The sequence below is a fragment of the Poecilia reticulata genome, linkage group LG19 (assembly GCF_000633615.1).
Source record: "Poecilia reticulata strain Guanapo linkage group LG19, Guppy_female_1.0+MT, whole genome shotgun sequence".
Taxonomy (NCBI): Eukaryota; Metazoa; Chordata; class Actinopteri; order Cyprinodontiformes; family Poeciliidae; genus Poecilia; species Poecilia reticulata.
Window position 1 is genome coordinate 21,905,265 of NC_024349.1, and position 18,347 is coordinate 21,923,611.

Consider the following 18,347-nt stretch of genomic DNA (forward strand, 5'->3'; position numbering starts at 1 on the left):
GTTTTTTTTAGGACATGCTGAATTAACAGAACTTGCCACAGGAGCACTGCTCAATACTGCGTTCATTTTCTTTTGATTACCGACTAACAGTGAAGTACCTCAGATGGAGTTATTAGATCCCTTTTCTTTCGGCTGGACTTCAAAGTCCTAATGGCGCTCAGAAAAATGACTTCGCTCCCCCCGGGTGCCGCTTCGTAATCTCGAGTTCTGAAATTTTCACCTGGAGGAGGAAGAAGAAGAAGAAGAGGAAGAAGCAGCAAGGATTTTATTACCCTTTTCAATTTCGAGTTATGGCAGCTCCTTTCTTTAAGCGGGTTGTGTCTTTCTGCGGAAGATGAACAAGTGTAATTTAAACACCAGGCCAGAAATGAATAGGCTACCGAGACAAATACTCGCTCTCATCTGCCCAGCAGTTCTTTATTAAACCCTGCGCCCTTCTGCAGACAGACCCTCTTAATCTTCATTTTTCATATATCAGTATTTCCTGACCTCTGGCCGAGCGCAGCACCATAAATCTGGATGTATGCTGCAGTCAGTAACAACAACCATAACATGGTATGTTCATTTTTATTGCAGCACAATCAATATTCTCTTCTTGTTAACGGTGCATTACTTTGCTTGGAGCGTGGACGGTGTCTCGTGAGGGTTATCAGCTCCTCCCGTGTCGTCCTCAGTGCTGTAGCGGGGTCTTAGCTCATGGTTGCGTTTTATGACCTGCTGCTAATACCGGAGGATTTATTTTATTTTTTTTGCATTAAAATAACTGTAAAATGTGGCGCAGATATGTTCAGATGGCAGTAATTAAAAGCAGTGGTTCTCAAACTTCTCTATGAACAATTAGGGTCATGCTAATAAAATAAAAAATAAAAATAAAGTCATAATATTGTGAGAATCATAATCATAAAACGTCACTGTAAAAGTTACATAGGTTGACAGTCGCTCCTAAAGTCACGTAGCATTAGCTACTATTAGCTGAACTATGTAGCCCCTTCTGCATAGTGCAAGTAAAGGTGTAAATAAACTTATATAGTAGATTATATTGAATAGATTTTACCAAAAATATTAATCTTTCATTATGTTTCAAAATGGTAAATGAAAAATAAAGCTTATTTTTAAAGTATGAAGTACTCTGTGAGAAAAAGCAAACTTAGCTCCAGTTAATTTCAGTGGATAACATAGCTGCATATTATGTATAAGTAATCATACATCTTCACTGTAAAAGGTCAATATAGCTTCACAATGGCAAGTAGCTTCTAAAGTAGCATATTAGCTACTATGCTACTTAGCTATGTAGCTAAGCTATGTAGCTAAGTAGCCAAGTAGCTTCTTGAGCTACATAGCTTAAGTAAAGGTGCAAATAAACTTCTGTAGTAGCTAATTTTGGAATGAATTTGACCAAAATTAAAATTATTCATCATGTTTCAAAATGTTAAAGAAAAAGTATGAAGTACAACAACAGAAACAGGCCGTTACAAAATATAGATTTGAAAGCAAACTTAGCTGGAGTTAATTTCAGTGAATTACATAGCTGCATGTCATCTGTAAGTATCTGTAAGTAATCATAAAACTTCACTTTAAAAGGTCAATATAGCTTGACACTGGCCAGCAGCTTCTAAAGTACCATTGCTACCTAGCTTAGTAGCTATGCTACTTAACCATGTAGCTACTTGGCTTTGTAGCTTCTAGAGCTTCATAGAGTAAGCAAAGGTGTAAATAAACTTATATAGTAGATTATATTGAATGGATTTTACAAAAAAAAAATAATGTTTCAAATTGCTAAATCAGATAAAATAGATTTAAAAGCAAACTTAGCTGTTAATTTGMMCTGTCGATCCTCYCTGCAAACACAAGGTTCCCCCATGGCTGGTTATTGCAACAGCTTGCCTGTGCAGAAACTGTATTTCAGTACCACAGAAACAAACATCATTGTGGGTAGAATAGAACATTTACAGCCCAGTTATTGAAAGGCAGGCATGAAACAGCGTTTACAATTGCTCTGTAGTGATGGCAACATGATTAGGCAGTTGTCTGGATGATCTTCTTCCTTCAAATTGAAAGAGAAGGTAGACTGCAGACAATTGTTATAAAAGAAGGCCTGCCGATAACGATTTATTGACAGCTCCAATGTTTATACAAGAAGGTTGTACTAAGGTTTGGAAAACGAGCTGTGGCACATTCTGTCTGCTTGCCTCTGATTCTTCTGCTTCCTTTTGAGTTGGTTAAAAACGCTGCAGCAGGCAGAAGGGGAGGCCAAATGAAGTATCTTTTTTCTCACCGGTGTCAGGAAGGTCACTAATACAAGCAGTGGTAAAACCTGAGTTAACAGAAATGCCTTGAAAAAGTATTCAAAAAGTTTTTGTTGTTGTTTTTTCTGGTGACACAGCATTGATACTTTGTAGAAGCACATTTTACTTACCCAGTCTGGACTTTGACTGGGTAATCCAAACCATTCCATTGTAGTTCCAGCTGCATGCGTAGGCTTTTTTTTGTCCTACTGGAAGATAAAATGCCACCCTGGTATTAATTTCCCTCCATATTTAGTATTTTTGCTCTCCTGCCCATTGGATTTGCGTGCAATTCTGCTTGATTCTGATCTCCAGATGGGAATTCTGACTGGGATTTCTCCCATTGAGCTGGATTTCTCCAGTTGTGAACAATTGATGCCAGTTTTTTGGAATTGTATTCTGCCTGTAGTTTCAGCAGCGGTAGTGGTGGAATTGAACAAAGTCATCCAGTTCATGTTGGCAACGCCTCCAATTATTGAATTTTTATTTATTTTTTATTTTTAAGGTTTTATTGGCTCTAGTGGCCTTTATTTGATAGTTAATTGACAGGAAGGAGGGTAATGAGAGAAGGGGAAGACATGTGGGAAAGGTCACCAGGCTGGGAATCGAACCTGCAACAGCCGCGTCAAGGACTAAGGCCTCCATATGTGGGTTGTGCTTAACCCCTGAGCCACCACAGCACACCCCCTCCAATTATTGAATTAACATTACAGGGACAGTATTATGTTAAAATAACTTTTTTGAGCAAAAACATACCTGGGAGTGGTGCCTTGATTCTTTCATGCATGTCTGAGAAACCCTTAACTCTCCCGTGGCAACCATTCAGCTGAGCAAAACGTCTGGGTGAACCCAGCCCCGCCTTCGAGACACAGCTCCTCCTCAGAGCTACAGCTTCCAAGCTTCAGAGCTTCCCTCACTCAGCTCCTTCAGACTAGCCAGCAGCAATTAGCAAACACCTGGTGGAACTCAGCATCTGCTGAGCTCATTATAGGAGCCACTTCTGAGTGCAACACTGGTAAAATCAGTGCTAAAGGGTTAATAGAGGAGCCATGTTGTGATGGCTCCCTGACAACAGTTTCAGAAACTTTCTTAAAGAGACAAACCCCCAATTTCAAGGCGCTAATTTACAAAGTAGTATCTCTTTTGAGTCATATTTCATGTACAATGCATTTTTTGAACAACTGAAGGTAGCATAGTTACTTGATTGTGCTATAAAATAGTACCATGTGCCTGGAAAACACAGGAAACTTTCCCTTTAACAGCCTAAAACTACAAGGAGGTTTTTGTGGTTGTCGTTTTTGTCTAAAGGTCTAATGGCTTTGAATACTTTTGCACCATAATTTCACTGTGGCCCCTGCATGTGAGTTTACACTTCCAGAAGGGGGACTGAGTGGTGTTTTCATATGAAAACACGGCACAAAGTCATGCCACGAGGTTTCTCCCAGCGGCTTCGTGTCTGAGCGGCGCTCTGACCCCTGGAAAGGTTCTGCACCAAGCCATCTGGAGAAGCAGGAAGGTTACACAATAGGAGATCAGCTGTTCTCCTCCTATTTAAAAATACCATTCTGCCCAGCTATTTGGTTTCATGTCAGAGGATTATGTTTAGTACGCCGGCTGCTGTGTCATGAATCAGACAGCAGAACAGAGCCGGGTCGCGTTAAGCCTAATAGCACCGCCGTGGCACACAGACAAGATCACTCAGTAGTTGTTTTTTTCCCCTGTCCCCGGTTCACACGTCGCTCTACACGGCGAAGCTGAAGCTGCACCCTTGCAGTCAGACTGACTGTATTTTTCTTTTTTTTTTTTTGAAAAATTCAATTACGCTCTAAAATGAACAGCCGGCGCTTGTGGATAGCACGGGGTTTTAGAGCGAGAGCCATCCACCGCTGTAGGAATGTGTCACATATCTATGAATACTGAATGGGTTGTGCTACAGTTGGCAGGCTGTCCCCGTCACTGGGATAAGTATTTTACCCCCCACTCCCCTCACTCCCCACTCCAACTCTTCTCATCTTCCAGTTGGACGGCAACCTTCTTCCCCCGCACCCGCTGTACAATCCTTAAAACAGATTTCTTGTCCTCTCCTCTCCTTTGTGGGGGCGAATCCTGTTTTTTTTATTTATTTATTTATTTATATTTTTTTTCCTCTCTTGGCAGCCGCTGCAGCAGATGATGTCAGATGATGTGAACATCACGCATCGTCGTGAAAAGATATTAGCGGAAACATTTGCATGTGGACAATCGAAGGCAAACACAAAACATTTTGTTGCCCCCCTCCCTGCTTTAGTGTATGCATAGAGCTGGAGTTTGTATAAAAGAGTAGCCGCTATTGAGAAGCCCGGAATGATGTCAGCGTAGTCATGGCAACGATTCTTTCACATTAGCCCATGTTCTTCACACAGTTTGAGTAGCACTCAAGTGCTATTTTTCTGACAAATGTCAGAACTCATTTCTTAAATGGCAATGGGGCTTTTTTTYTTTTTTTTTAAGCTGTTGCTCGTTTTAAAAGTAGAGAAGGAAGTATAATTTACTTGTGCCACAAAGCCAAAATAGAGAGCTGCTCCTTTAGTCGTTTCCTTATATTTCTTGCTAATGACCTATCGGGAATTCAGGAGGCACTCTCTGCTTGTACAGAATGAATATTTATTGGACCAGTCAAGCAAAGCGGTCAGTGTTTTTAATGAGATATAAATAYGAGACGTCGCACCGGTCTGCTGTCTGAGGGCCGAAACGCCCGCGGCGGCACGGTGCCGGCCGGAAGTCGGAGTCCTTTCTGCTTCAGAGAGCTGACACAGTGCAGTTGGAGTAACCAGAGAAGCTGGAGCAATATTTCGCTGATAGATGTCCTTTGATAGAAATGCAGAAAGGTGATAGGCTGAAGAGAGGATGGGGGGGAGAATTGGAGGGAGAGGGAAAAAAAGAGCCTGAGAACACAAAAAAGATCCTTGGCGCTGGAAAAACAAGTGTTTCAGGGACCGCTGTACCCCGCGCAACTGCATCAGCAGCTCAATGCTCCAATCTCTGGGGGAGAAGAGAGAGAGAGAGAGAGGAAGGAAAGTAATTGTGACTTTGCTCTTTGGCTGGGAATTGCTACTCAGTGCAATTTAGCCCAGTAATCAGAAAGCGTTAAGGTGAACAGTCAACGCGGTCAGTTCGTTTTTATTCGGTCGGCTTAAATGAGGGATGGATACGGCAGCTTCTACCTGCAGCATCACCGGATGATAAAGGATTTCCTTTGAGGCTCTGCCTGATATCATCCAGATGGGGAGGGGGGAAAAATGTCCCTGTTAGTTAGGATATACTGTCTCAGCTCTGTTATACCTCTCTAATAATAGGACTGATTCTGTTCTGACTGCACACTGGGCAATGCATCTCTAAATTGATGCTCTGGTTTGGTTGTTAGTAATAATGATGTACATGCTGTTCTTTTTTTGTTGTTGTTGTTGTTTTTTAATGTTATTTAGACCTCAAGCCGATGTTCCAAAAACATCCCCAAATACACAATTAGAACCAATCCAGATCGGGTTATATTCATAACCCACTACTGGGTCACACAGACCAATCCAGCTCTAGGTTCATTTGACACAACATGGCTGACTCAGGTTTTTAGCATGGTCTCAGTGGCCAGGCTGTGTGTTTATTCAAATTCAAAAATACTTTATTAACCCCAAAGGGAAAATAAATGTTGGCGTAGCTCATTAATTCAGATTCTTCAAAGGGTTGTTGACGATGGTGATGGCTGTCGGCAGGAAAGATCTCTTGTAACCGTCTGTATTACAGTGAATCTGAARAGAGCCTCTGACTGAAGATACTCTGTTTTCTGAAGACGGTCTCACATAGAGGATGGTCAGAGTTGACCATGGTGGTGGAAGRAAGCCAGAGACAACCCATGTGCAAAGGAAGACAATACAAACTCCACCAGAAGGGATTGGTCACAGGACCTTGTTTCTGCTGTATTAATTTACTTGGTAGGGACAACGGACACTAATTAACACTTCTGTAAATATGCCAGAATTAGCCAAAAGGATATTTTTCATACGTTGACCCGGTACAATGAGTACAACCACGTACAGTTGGACTGATTTTTCTTCACAACAGCCTGGACTGGAGCAGAGAAAGTCCAGTTTGTCCACCCTTCACTTCATGTTCCTGTTAGTTGCAAACAAGATTCTTGGACTCCTCCAGCCGAGGTGTTTGAGTTGAAAAGCACAATCTCAAGATTGATCATGTTGCATTTGAGGGTGTTTTCMCACCTGGTAGATTTGGTTCGATTGGGGACCACAATTGCAACGTTTGCTTCATTTTCAGCTGGTGCAGTTTGCKTTCTTCACCGTGTCAAACGAACCAAGCTAATTGAAAAAAAAAGCAAAAAAAAAAAACTGTTCACTCCTCTCACTTGTTGTGGCGCTGCACCAAGAACTACCAAGAAAACTTCTGAGGAAGACATGAACGCAACATCCTTCTTCTTGAAACAAAAATGGAGAGGCATCAGAGCTTAGCGGTTGTAGGATTTCACTTTTGTTGACGATAAAAGATCACAAATGGTTCTTCAGCTAGCGCTTAACTCACACATTTGCTTTGGTTGTATTTACCCAGAATCCCCTGCGCTATAGTCCACTTCCTGCTTGTGGAGCGATCTCCGGTCTGCTTGGTTCACACATGCGTTTGAACCGCACCAAAGTTCACTTCAWCCAAACAGAGATCTAGRTTTTTAGGAGGACCAAAGTTTGCATTTTTGGTTGGTCAGAGTTCGATTGTGCGTTCACACCTCTGCAAACAAACTGGACTTCCTAGGCAAACAAACAGGAGTTCGATTAAAACGGACTAAACAGGGCCGTTGTGAATCCACACAGAGCAGAGGCAGTAATGACMTCAGAATCTCGGTGGATCTACCAATACTCCAATCTAAAAACACAGGAATATTTCCTCAAAGCTAACGGAGTTTGATACAGAGTAAAAGAGGGAAGCCTCAGTGAGTCTACACGCCTCTCTCTGAGCTGAATAGTGTCAGGGGTTACGTTAGTTTACAGTCTGTTATGACCCACAGTGTGGGTGTAGGTGGCCCTGAGCACGGATCAGGCCTGGAGGAAAACCGAGGGATGAGGAAGAATGTAACAGAGAAGTGGTGGGTAATTTCATCCATGTGCGAAAAACTATTAATCAAAAAAATTCATGCTGATTGACAAATKAAAACCTCTTTCTGCTTCCTCCCCCTCCCCCTGACCTTTGTCGTTTCCTCCTCTTCGCTCTGTGAAAAAAGTTTTCTACTCAGGTATGTATTCTTCATTCTACATGCATGTTTATCCACCTTATCTGTCCTTTGTTTCCCGTCAAATGCTGCGTATTTTTCCTCCGGCCTGCCCTCGGCCTCAGTGTGAGTAGCCGTAGGTTGGAGTGAGGCCAGTGCAAACAGCTTGGGCAAACCTGCTTTCAGGAGMACAGTCCGTCAAAGCGTTTCACCCTCRCTGGCTCGCAGCAAAATGTGTGTGTGTGCAATTCACATGACTGACCCCGGACATAGTTCTGTGTGAGGTCAACATGTCAATGGATTGGAATATTCCTGTCCGTATGCATTCTCTCCAGTTTGGATCAATTACTTTTTCTTTTTTTTTCACATTTTGATTTAGTTTGGAGGAGGTTCACTCTGCAGTGAGTCTKTAACCATAAGCAAACATCATTGGATTAAAGAAAAACAACTTCACAAAGTAGCTACTCTCATATTTGAAAGCCTGAACGGCCTCTGTGCCTGAGCCCTGGGAAACACAATCACTGAACTAGATTTTTTATCTTATTTGTTTAACTTCACTGGCCTTTCCCTTTCCTTTTCTTTTCTTTAACTTCAGGGACAACTCTTTGTTTATTGCTAGTTTGCAATAATCTGACTCGAGTCTGAACTCTGATGCTTGGTTTTCATAAAGATTTGGAGAATATTGCTAGTTTGCAATAATCTGACTCAAGTCTGAACTCTGATGCTTGGTTTTCATAAAGATTTGGAGAAAAACTAGCAGACCTAGCATCTACATGGAGAAGTAATTTTGCAGCAGTCAGATGTCAGATATTTCAAAAATCCTCAATAGAAAATAGGTCATCACGTCAGTCTCAATATGACGAGTATTCAGCATACAGTTCAGTCCGAGGCCATGCGCCGTACCATGCAGAAGCATTCGTACCCCTTGACCTTATTTGGTCACGTTACGGCCTAAAAGCTGTGGTACACCAACACTAAGTAGTGCGTAGTTGTGAGGTGAAAGGGAAATTAGATTTTTTTTTTAAACTGTTTTTACAAATAAAACACTAAGATATAAAACGCACATTTGCATTAGAACCCTTTTCCTCCTACATACCTAAATAAAGGCTAAGGTGACCAGTCCATCCGTTGTCTATACTAGAGCTGAGAAGATTAATCGCGATTAATCGATTACTGAAATATTCATGGACTAATTTAGTTATCAATTAACTGGAGGATACAGACAAAAAAAAGGCCATAATTTGCTGAAAGAACARCACAGTCAAACCAGTAATTAAGCCAAATCTGTACAAAAAATATAAATACATTTAGCATTTAAGATACAAATAATCCATTATCTGTAAATATGTCAACTCTAAATTCCTCTGGTGGCACCTGGATCAAATTTACAAAATTGCTACGTTATTGCATTTTATACAATAACATGTTAATTTTCTTATTTTAAAAAGTTGAATAGTTTGTTTATTCATAATTTTACTGCATTTCTAATATTGCACTAAAGTCTACAGAATGTGACAAATTTTTTATTCGATTAACTGATTAATTGTCAGATCAACAGACTGATTACTAAAATGACTGTTGGCTGCAGCCCCAGCCTGTCAGACAGCAAGGTCTGACAGTCAACTTTTCCACCATCCGGTTTTTGTATCTAGACCTGTTGTGGCTCAATATTGGTCCATATATCAGGCGCTCCGGATTATAAGGCGCACTGTCGGCTTTTGAGGAAACTGAAGGTTTTTAGGTGTGCCTTATAGTGTGGAAAATACGGTATTTAATTTATTTTTATCTTGATTTAGAAAGATCAAGATCACAAATCTCACAAATACTGTCTAAAGCAATCCACACCAATGCAATGCAAGAACGGAATGACCTCACAGTTGGTCTGTAACTTTCATTTTTGGTACTCATCACTTACTATAAATTATAATTATTTAAAAATACAGTCAAGATTTTAAATCTTTAAGTGACGTTACCAGCTGAATGGAGATATTGTTGCTTTTGAGAGTCTTTTAAATCCAGCATTTGTTCCTTTAGTTTTTTCTCTTTTCTTTTTTTGCTATTGTATTGAATCTGTACCAAACCTTTGTCTTTGTTTTATTGTCTCTACAGTGTTTTCTAATTATTGTATTTTTTTGTATGTGTGTGTCCTTAGATGAAGTTCGCTAAATTACTCACTTCCTTTGACGGATTTACAATGACTAAAAATATATTGCAAATACTGATTGCGTTCTGTAGTGGAAATGTTTTTTGTTTTTTTTCCCCTTAGAAGTCAAAGCTCTTTTCTCTGAACAAACGTCTCCATCTCGAGTTGCCTGTTCTCTCTCAGGAAGAAATAATTACTGGAAGCACATGAATGCGGCTCGGTAGAGGACTGATCACGCCGAGCAATCTGCAGCTCATCATTAATCCAGACCTGCATCTGCGCACCTGGATGAGGCAAACTGCTGCTTTGTAATGTGAAATGGGGAAAAATATTATTCAGGCAGCTTCCAGCCATCTCAAACAGCAATGAGTCATCAAAGCAAACTCTGTGACTCCAGAGAAAGAGCTACTCTGAAAGAGGAGAGGGGAGACTTTCATTACAAAAAGAGGCCATTAAATCATAGGATTTTGATTGTTATTTAGCAGTGATGGGTTCTAAACCTGGCCTGTGCTTTTTTTTTTTTTTTTTTGCATACAGTTTTCATGTTCTACCCAAACAGGCATGGGTTCTCTCCGGGTGCTCCGAAAAATACATATATTTTGGTCAATTTATCTCTCTCAGTTGCCCAAAGGTATAAGTGTGCATGGTTGCCTGTCTCTGAGTTGTCCTGTGATGGAACGGTGATCCATCCAGGCTCTTGTTCAAAACAAAAAATTGAGTCAATTTAATACTGACCYATTTATTATTGAGGATTATAAAAAATGTGATGTCTGCTCCAAAATTACTTTGTCTAATTTATTTCCATGTGGATGCTAGCTCTGCTAATTTTCTTCAACCATTTATTAATTTATTCTGGTTTAGTCTAGCATGCAGGTTTCAGCAAGCCAAATCTAAGACTTTTTCAATAACACCTCAAATTAAATTTAAGATTCAAAAAACTACAGTTGATGGTTGGGGGATCTTACTGTATTACAATCAAGAATAGAGAAAAAAAAAAGAAAGGAGAAACTTCTTGGGTCTGTTTGAGGCTCTYGACACCAGCTTTATGCTTTTCACACTGCTAACGGCTCTCTGCAGCCTCACCTTTCGTTGTGCCAAGCTTAAAAGATTTTTTTTTTTTTGCACAGAATGCACCTAGCTTTGTATGGGTTGGCAACAAAAGTGAGCCGGTGGACAAAGCAAACGTCTGCCAGCCAACTGGCAATAAATTTGCACCTAACCTTCGACACCTAGAGGCTAGCTACCTTTGGTATCTAGCTAGGTAGCTTTTTGGTGTTTGTTCTATCATGCTACTTGCTAGCTAGACAGCAAAGCTGTATTAGCAGCAAAAATATTCAAAATCAATCCTGTAATGAACATATTTAAGGCTGACTTAATTTCCAAAAGAATTTAAGATATTTCCATTCCTCAATTTGAAAAACATGAATTTTAGACTTTTTAAGGATAAGCAGACCCCCTGGATATAATGGGGGAAAAGTGTGGGGGTAAAGGGTTATGTGACGTTTGATATGCTGTCTTTACACGTCCAGTTTTAATCACAAGAGCTTTAAACATAGTTTTATGAAGTAGAGCTTGAGGTTAACATTTTAAACATCCAGTTTTTCCATGTTGCTGCCTGAAGGCAATCACAAGCTGAGAGCCGTTTCTYCCTCAGAGRAGCCCAAACAGTAGAGATGTTCTCATGTTTTCATGCTGCAGCCAGTGTTATCATTCAGCCCGCAGACTTTTCATCAGGACAGTGGGCAGCATATGCAAGCAGAGCTCCACTTTCTACAGCAGCTGTTATAATCAAATGCTAATTCACAATCCCATCTTGTGTTTGCCCAGCCACACACTCATTCCTGGCACAGGAACATGGCCGAACACAGGATGATAATTGTGTGCAGCCACTGGAGCTGTAAAAGATTTCAGTAGTAGAGACGCTGCCCTCTAAAGCAGAGGGGGAGCTGAGACGCCTCAATGCGGTACTGTTCTCCGTGCTGATCTGAGCGTTCCCATTATCCGCTTTCACCTCACAGCATTGATAAAATATGGAGGGGTCACAAAAGGGGAATCAATAATATATTTCAAGTGGGAATCAGAGGATACGTGAGGTTTGGATTTCACCGGGGCCAGACCAGTGGATGAAACTCCACTCCAGTTCCCCGGTCTCTGTGGGAATGAGGCAGAAGCGCTGCTGAATGCTCCCTATTCACGGTTTAAATCCATGTTAGCCGTCTGCAGCCCAGGGAAGACCTGACAGCAAGTTGGGAGGAAAATAAGTCTGACACAACAGCTACAACCTTCACTTCCTTCCAAAACTATTTAAACTTATTGAACTTTTTCACGTTTCCTCACATTACAGACAAAAACATCAATGTTTTTTTATTTGGATTTTGTGCGAAAAGTGGCAAAAACTTTAATTGGAATCCATAAGAAGTCATGTGTGACTGTAATAAAACATGTAAGGGAAGACACTGCTTTGCTCTCATTAAGACGGAAGGGAAAGTTCATATATAGCAGGAAAACAAACTTAAATTTGTACTCAGAGCTACAGTGCTACAGGTTTAGATTACAGACGATTCATGTTGGAATGACCCAGTCAAAGTCCAAGCCTAAATCCAAAAGAGGCCTGTGGCAAAACTTTAAAACTCATATTCACAGATGGCCTCTCCTCAAAAGTTCTGACTCAGGACCAAATGGATGTCAGTCTAAAGAGCTAAATTGGGGACATAGAGTTTGTAATAAAAATAATTTTCAAAGTGAAAAATTATTTTGAAATTGGAATAAAGTTTTGAAACTGAAAAAAAAATTGTTCAAAACTACTTCTCAGATTCAAGGGTTTTTTCAGTTTGAAATCTTTTTTTATTAGTTTAAAAATATTTTTCTTTAGAAAAAAATTTATGGCCCCAATTTAGCTCCATACATGTCCCACATGTTAGTTTTTTTATTATAAAAATCTTCTTCCTCTACTTCAAAATTTTTTGCTTTTGGTATAAAAAAAAATTATAATAAATTACATTGAAGTTTGTGGTTTTATCAAACCTTGAACAAAAGTCAAAGTTCAGTTTAACAAAACCACGGGTCAAACTGAACAATACTCCAAGAAATTACATTAAAAAAAAGTGAGAGAGAAATCCCAGGAGCTGGTCAAGCCTCAGCTAACAGGTAATTCTCAGAGTTTCTGACAGTCCAGGCAGAAAAAGATCAAATAAGTGCTGTTTGTTTGGAGGTGTTACAAGGAATAGGGGTTGTTTTTCCACGTAATAAGAGTTCATAAACCCAAGTCTAAAGCAACTGTGACTCTTTTAGAATAGAAATTCAGTTAAATTAAGTTCAAAAATAYTCTATTTACCCCAAAGGGCTAAAATGAAATGTAGTAATTCATACCATCCACATACCRAGTTAATAATTTAGGTTTGTTTTCAGCCTGGGGATCTAACAGAAGATTCTAGGAACGAACTGTGTCATTAAACAGGACAGTGATCCCAAACACAGCAGCCAACCTACAACAACACAATGACTGAATGAAGGGCCAGTATTATGTGTTTTCTGGTCACATGGTGCCATTTTTTAGCACAACCAAGTAACTACGTTACCTTCAGTTGTTATAAAAAATGCTCCATATATCAAATGTGATTTTAGAGAAATTTGACTTTGCAACTTATTCATTGAAATTGGGTCTCTGTCTCTTTAAGAATCTCCTGCTCCTTCTGAAACGCCACCTTCAAGAAGACATCACAACATGGCTCCTCTATTAACTCTTTAACAAYGTTTTTAGTAGAGTTTCACTGAGAAGTAACTCCTATAATGAGTTCAGAAAATGCAGTTTTCTACCAGGCGTTTGCTATTTGCTGCTGGCTAGTCTGAAGGAGCTGAGTGGGAGAGTCGAAGGGAATGAGGATCTGTGAGGCACCTCACAAGTGMAGCTCCGAGGAGAAGGCGGGGCTAGGTCCACCCAGCCGTTTTTCACAGCTGAACGGTTGCCAYGGGAGATTCAAGGATTTCGCAAACATTCATAAAAGAATCAAAGCAAGTTTCCAGGTATGTTTTTGATGAGGAAATAACATCATAACACAATGTAAAGCTCATGTTACATAACACTGTGCCTTTAATTCAAAATGTAAAATTATCTCTTAGTTGATGAAGTCATAACTCACAACAATATCCAAAGTTGGCAAAATGTGCCGACTCACACCAGTCGGTATGCGTTACACATGCCGATACCTGCTCATTTTCTTCCATTTATAGAACATAAAGCCATTGTGACATCTTTCCTAAGAGGTATTGGGAGGTGAAATATCAATGATTTAATGACGTCCAAACAAGTAGAGGTGCCTGTAACGTGTATTGTTGTAAATCTCACTACTTGCCTTGTAAACAGAAACTTTGGGAAGTAGTCTAACAAGAGACTGGTCGTGGAGTTAAGAGATCTGAATGCAGCTCTGAATGCAAAAGGTGGTTGAAAGAGGTGCTAGCAAGAGGCCAGTGATGGTCTGTTATGGTTTCCATGATCCTGTGAGGCACCAAAGTCCCTTAGCTTCCAAATCGTCCAGCGTGTTCACCAGCTTGCTTCGAGCTTTGGCGCTGTGACCTTTGCTGCATTCCAGATCTTTCTGGATAATGAATCTTTGATATTAACTAGAAATGGGTCATTTATTACATTCAGATTAAGTTCCCTTGGCTTCACAGTAATCCTCTCTTAAAGAGCAATAAAATAATCCCCACTGTTTGTACATTTAAGTACACTGTTGTAGGACAGATAGCAGCAGAGTGTATGCATGTGTGTCTGCATGTGTGTGTGTGTGGTTTTGATAGAGAGAGAGAAAGAGAGAGAGAGAAAGAGAGAGAGACAGAGACAGTGAGTAACCCACTGAGCTCCTCTCTAGTTTCTATCCAGCTCAGTTTCACTCTATTTCAGAGTTGCCTAATTAATCATGCATTATTGAAAGACAGAAGCTGGGGGTTTAATAGCCCTCACTGCAGCCCCAGCACAATACAGGAGCAGCTCTTAATGGTACCGTGTGTGTGTGTGTGTGTGTGTGTGTGTGTGTGTGTGTGTGTGTGTGTGTGTGTGTGTGTGTGTGTGCGTGTGTGTATGCACGGGAGTGCGTGTGTTTTTGCGAGGGGCATTCAAGGTCAGACGGAGAATAACTCGGAACATTTGATTTCCCCCCCTCCACAGCGTTCCTCTATTTCCCAGCTACCGTTCATTTTAGGGAACCATCACAGGCTGGTTCTGTTCCCACACACTCGACCGGGATTAGCCTTCTGTGGAGATCAAACCGCGTTGGAATGAAGTGACTGCGACAGAGCAGGCTAATCCCTCTTGATCAGCAAACACATGAACGCCGGTTAGCCGCGGTTAGCTTTAGCGGCGTCACGGGTCACCTGCACTTTCACTCCCTTATGCTGATAGATTACCAGGTCTCTGTTGTGTTCCTCTGCTCCTCCTCCTCCCTCTGCCTTTCTTGATGATAACATGGGCCAGCGTGCACGTGCATCTTTGTACAGAGCTGCAGCGCCTCCCCTCCCCTACCGCTCTGCCTCACTCACAGACTTTCTATTTCACCACCTATCCCCAATAACAACACACACACATAGACCAAAGTCTGCACAAGTTCTTGGCAGGATGAAGACCTTTGCTTGTAGGGGGCSGGGGGGTTTAATCAGTGGCAAAGGGATGCTCCTCTGCCAGCGGCCGCTCTGAGAAATGACACACGCAATGAGAGGSGGTGAGGTGCAGCAGTCCATTTTGACGACGCGTTGAATACTAATCGAAGATGAGGCAGGGAATCTTAATGTATCTGAAGGGATGCTGAGGAGCCATATGCCCATTGATTAGCTGGACACCTCAGAGATCTCGTTCATCTCGGACGCTGAAACGTGACATGCATATCAAAGATGATATTGACTCAAGTGTTGGCTTTCGTTTAAAAGAAAAATATGATTTCCAGATGCCTGTGAAGCACAGTGGCGGCATTGCGCTCCGACTTTGGTCCCATGTTTGAATGTTTGACCTACGATGATCCAAGATCTCTAGCTCTAGATCTGGTCTTTTTGGAAAAGAAAAAAAGAAACATCGTTGAAGGAAAGCCACAAAAAGACTTGTCAGGGTGCATTCACACCAGACATGTTTCGTTCACTTTAATCAAACTGTAGTTTGTTTGCGTAGTTAAGACAGGTTTGTTTGGGGAGGAGTAAACGTGCAATCAAACTCTGATGCCAACCAAAAAAAAAGTGAACTCTGGTCCACCTAAAAACCTACATGTCGCTTTGGATGAAGTGAACTCTGGTGCAGGCTGGAGACCGCTCCAAAGGCAGGACGAAAACTATAGCGCACGGTATTCTGGGTAAATACAACCAAAACAAATGCAAGACTCTAATGCCCGTGGTTTCACCTCACAATGGCTAGTGGTTTTGTGCCAAAGACAAAAGAAAAATCCTACAACCACTAATATCTGACGACAGTTCACTTTTGCTTACATTTCGTGAAGAAGGAAGTTGAGTTCATGTCTTCTATAAAGGTTTTTGTGTTGTTTTCTTCAGTGGTTCTTGGTACAGCGCCACCACAGGCGAGGGGGTAAACAGGTTTTTCAAAGTGTTCACTTCGTTTGACACAGTGCGATGTTTAACCTCAAAGTTAAAGTCAACCGTCAAAGTCTTTCTCTTGGCACATTTAACTGGAGAAAACGCTGTCTTGACAAAAAAGGAATATCATCTTGTTTTAGTAATGCATCACTTTATTTTAAACTCTTTGCATGAATGGATGCCTTAAAATCCCATTATGGAATCTAATCAGACAGGAGCTTCTAGACAGTTATTATCTGTACATATGAGCAAAATCTTGGAGTGGCAATTATAGCCCCTTTCTTCAACAATGGCACTTTGATGAGTGAGACTGTTAATTGTTTAGCAGTCTATTTTTGGTTCTTCCATCATTCACACCTACCAAACCATTTTTAATGAGCTGTAATGTGTCTATAAATGTTCCCACATTAATTTACAAACAGCCATAGTAGCTTCAAGGCAGGCGCCGGACGATTCCCTGCTGTATTTCATGTTGTTCACTTCTGTCTTAATCACAGCCTATAAGGGCCAAAACCATTTGAGAAAGCCCAAACACAGCGCTTTGAAAAAGTTCTGATGTCTCTTGAACTTTTCCTCATTTTCTCCTGCTACCAATACAAACTTCAACATATTTTATTGGAATTACAAGAGACAGACCGACACAAAGAAGTGCAAATCCTGGTAATTCGGAATCATCCTCGAGTCAAAAGTACTACCCATGTTCATCAGCTCCTTTTGCTGTTTGCACATATTTTGCCATCGCTTGCTGCACTTCCATTGAGCATAAAATTGTGCAAATTGGAAACATGACAGTTTGGAAAAAAACTCACATTTTTTGATAAGTTGCTGCACTAGGATGAGGCGGGTTTTTTGGCTGTATCGAAATGAGTGCATCACACAAGTCATGGGGACAACAACCGGAATTTACTACTGGCAGAAAAGACAAAGAAGACAACAGGAAGTGGTCATAGGACGCTTTTTTTTATGACTTATTGCGTGAACAAACTTATTCTTGTGTAATTTTAATTGCGTTACTTATTCAGTGGAAACACCACAATTGCGAACTTGCGGTTTTTTGACATATCAACTAAGTTTTGCGCACATTAAAGCATTCCTTTAATGTATCACAACGAGGTACCCCTGACCTCTTCGGGCAGGTACAGTCCTATTTCAACCTGGAAGCCAAACATGCCAATATCAAGCCTAAATTGAAAGAGCAAAGCAGCTTAGCTCATCTAAATGTCAAGCTTCAGCTATATGAGAGGGGAGCTCACCTATCAGCATTTCTGCCTTTGCTCTGCTCGTCAGTAGGAAGTGGTCCAACCGATCGCTGACAGAGGGGGTGACCCTGAAAACGTGACTGACTGATAAACACATGGGAGCGCTCGTCACCGTGATAACCTGAGCCTGGAACCTAATATGTTGCTCCATCCTGCTGTGAATAACTGGAACATTGTTCTCCGAGGCTGTTCACTCAATGAACTCAAGGAGAAAACAACAATTTGGCCGGCGTTGGGTCACTTTGATTACAGTTTGGTGAGTGAGGGATGATACGGCCTCAGCTTAAAATGAAATCTTTCCAACCACAATGACGACCATCTTAAAGCTGCGGTGTAACAGGAACACAGAAGGTTTCCTAAAGCTGGAAAGCTAAATGCTATAGTTAGTTGTTGTCACCAACCATTGCTTCCATATCCAAAATGGCTACCAGTCATTTACAAAATATAGCAATTTTCACCTTTGTGTGGTTTATATCCCATCAAATCAGCATCCAATTACAGTTTGCTGTAGTGAACACATTGCTACAATTCATAAAAACTTTTTACATTGATGGCTTGCATTGTTTATAGCAATTAGCATGGTCACTGACTGCAAGAATTGGCGAATACAACTAGTTTTCCAACTTGCAACCTATATCTTTGTTTAGTCTGATGTGACATCCTTGTTCAAGATCAAACTTCAGAGGTACAGTTAATCTGAAAACAATTCACTTCACAGTGAATACTTTTTTAGAAACTTGCTGCCTAACTTGATTGGATTTGGCCTCAGGTAAGTTTGGTTGGCTGAACAAATGGAAAACACTTGTCCACATAGGGTCTCACAGTTGAGTACGATCCATCTT

The 18,347-nt window shown here is 40.9% G+C and overlaps 1 long non-coding RNA gene across 1 annotated transcript in view; it reads left to right on the forward strand.

The window, feature by feature from the left end:
- The window catches only part of LOC108167282 (uncharacterized), a 29,642-nt gene extending 16,225 nt beyond the window's left edge, over positions 1-13,417 (forward strand). The window contains exons 3-4 of the long non-coding RNA XR_001777641.1: positions 7,546-7,557; positions 13,354-13,417. This is a non-coding gene — a long non-coding RNA (uncharacterized LOC108167282). The remainder of the gene's footprint in view (positions 1-7,545; positions 7,558-13,353) is intronic.
- Positions 13,418-18,347: the final 4,930 nt, after the last annotated feature.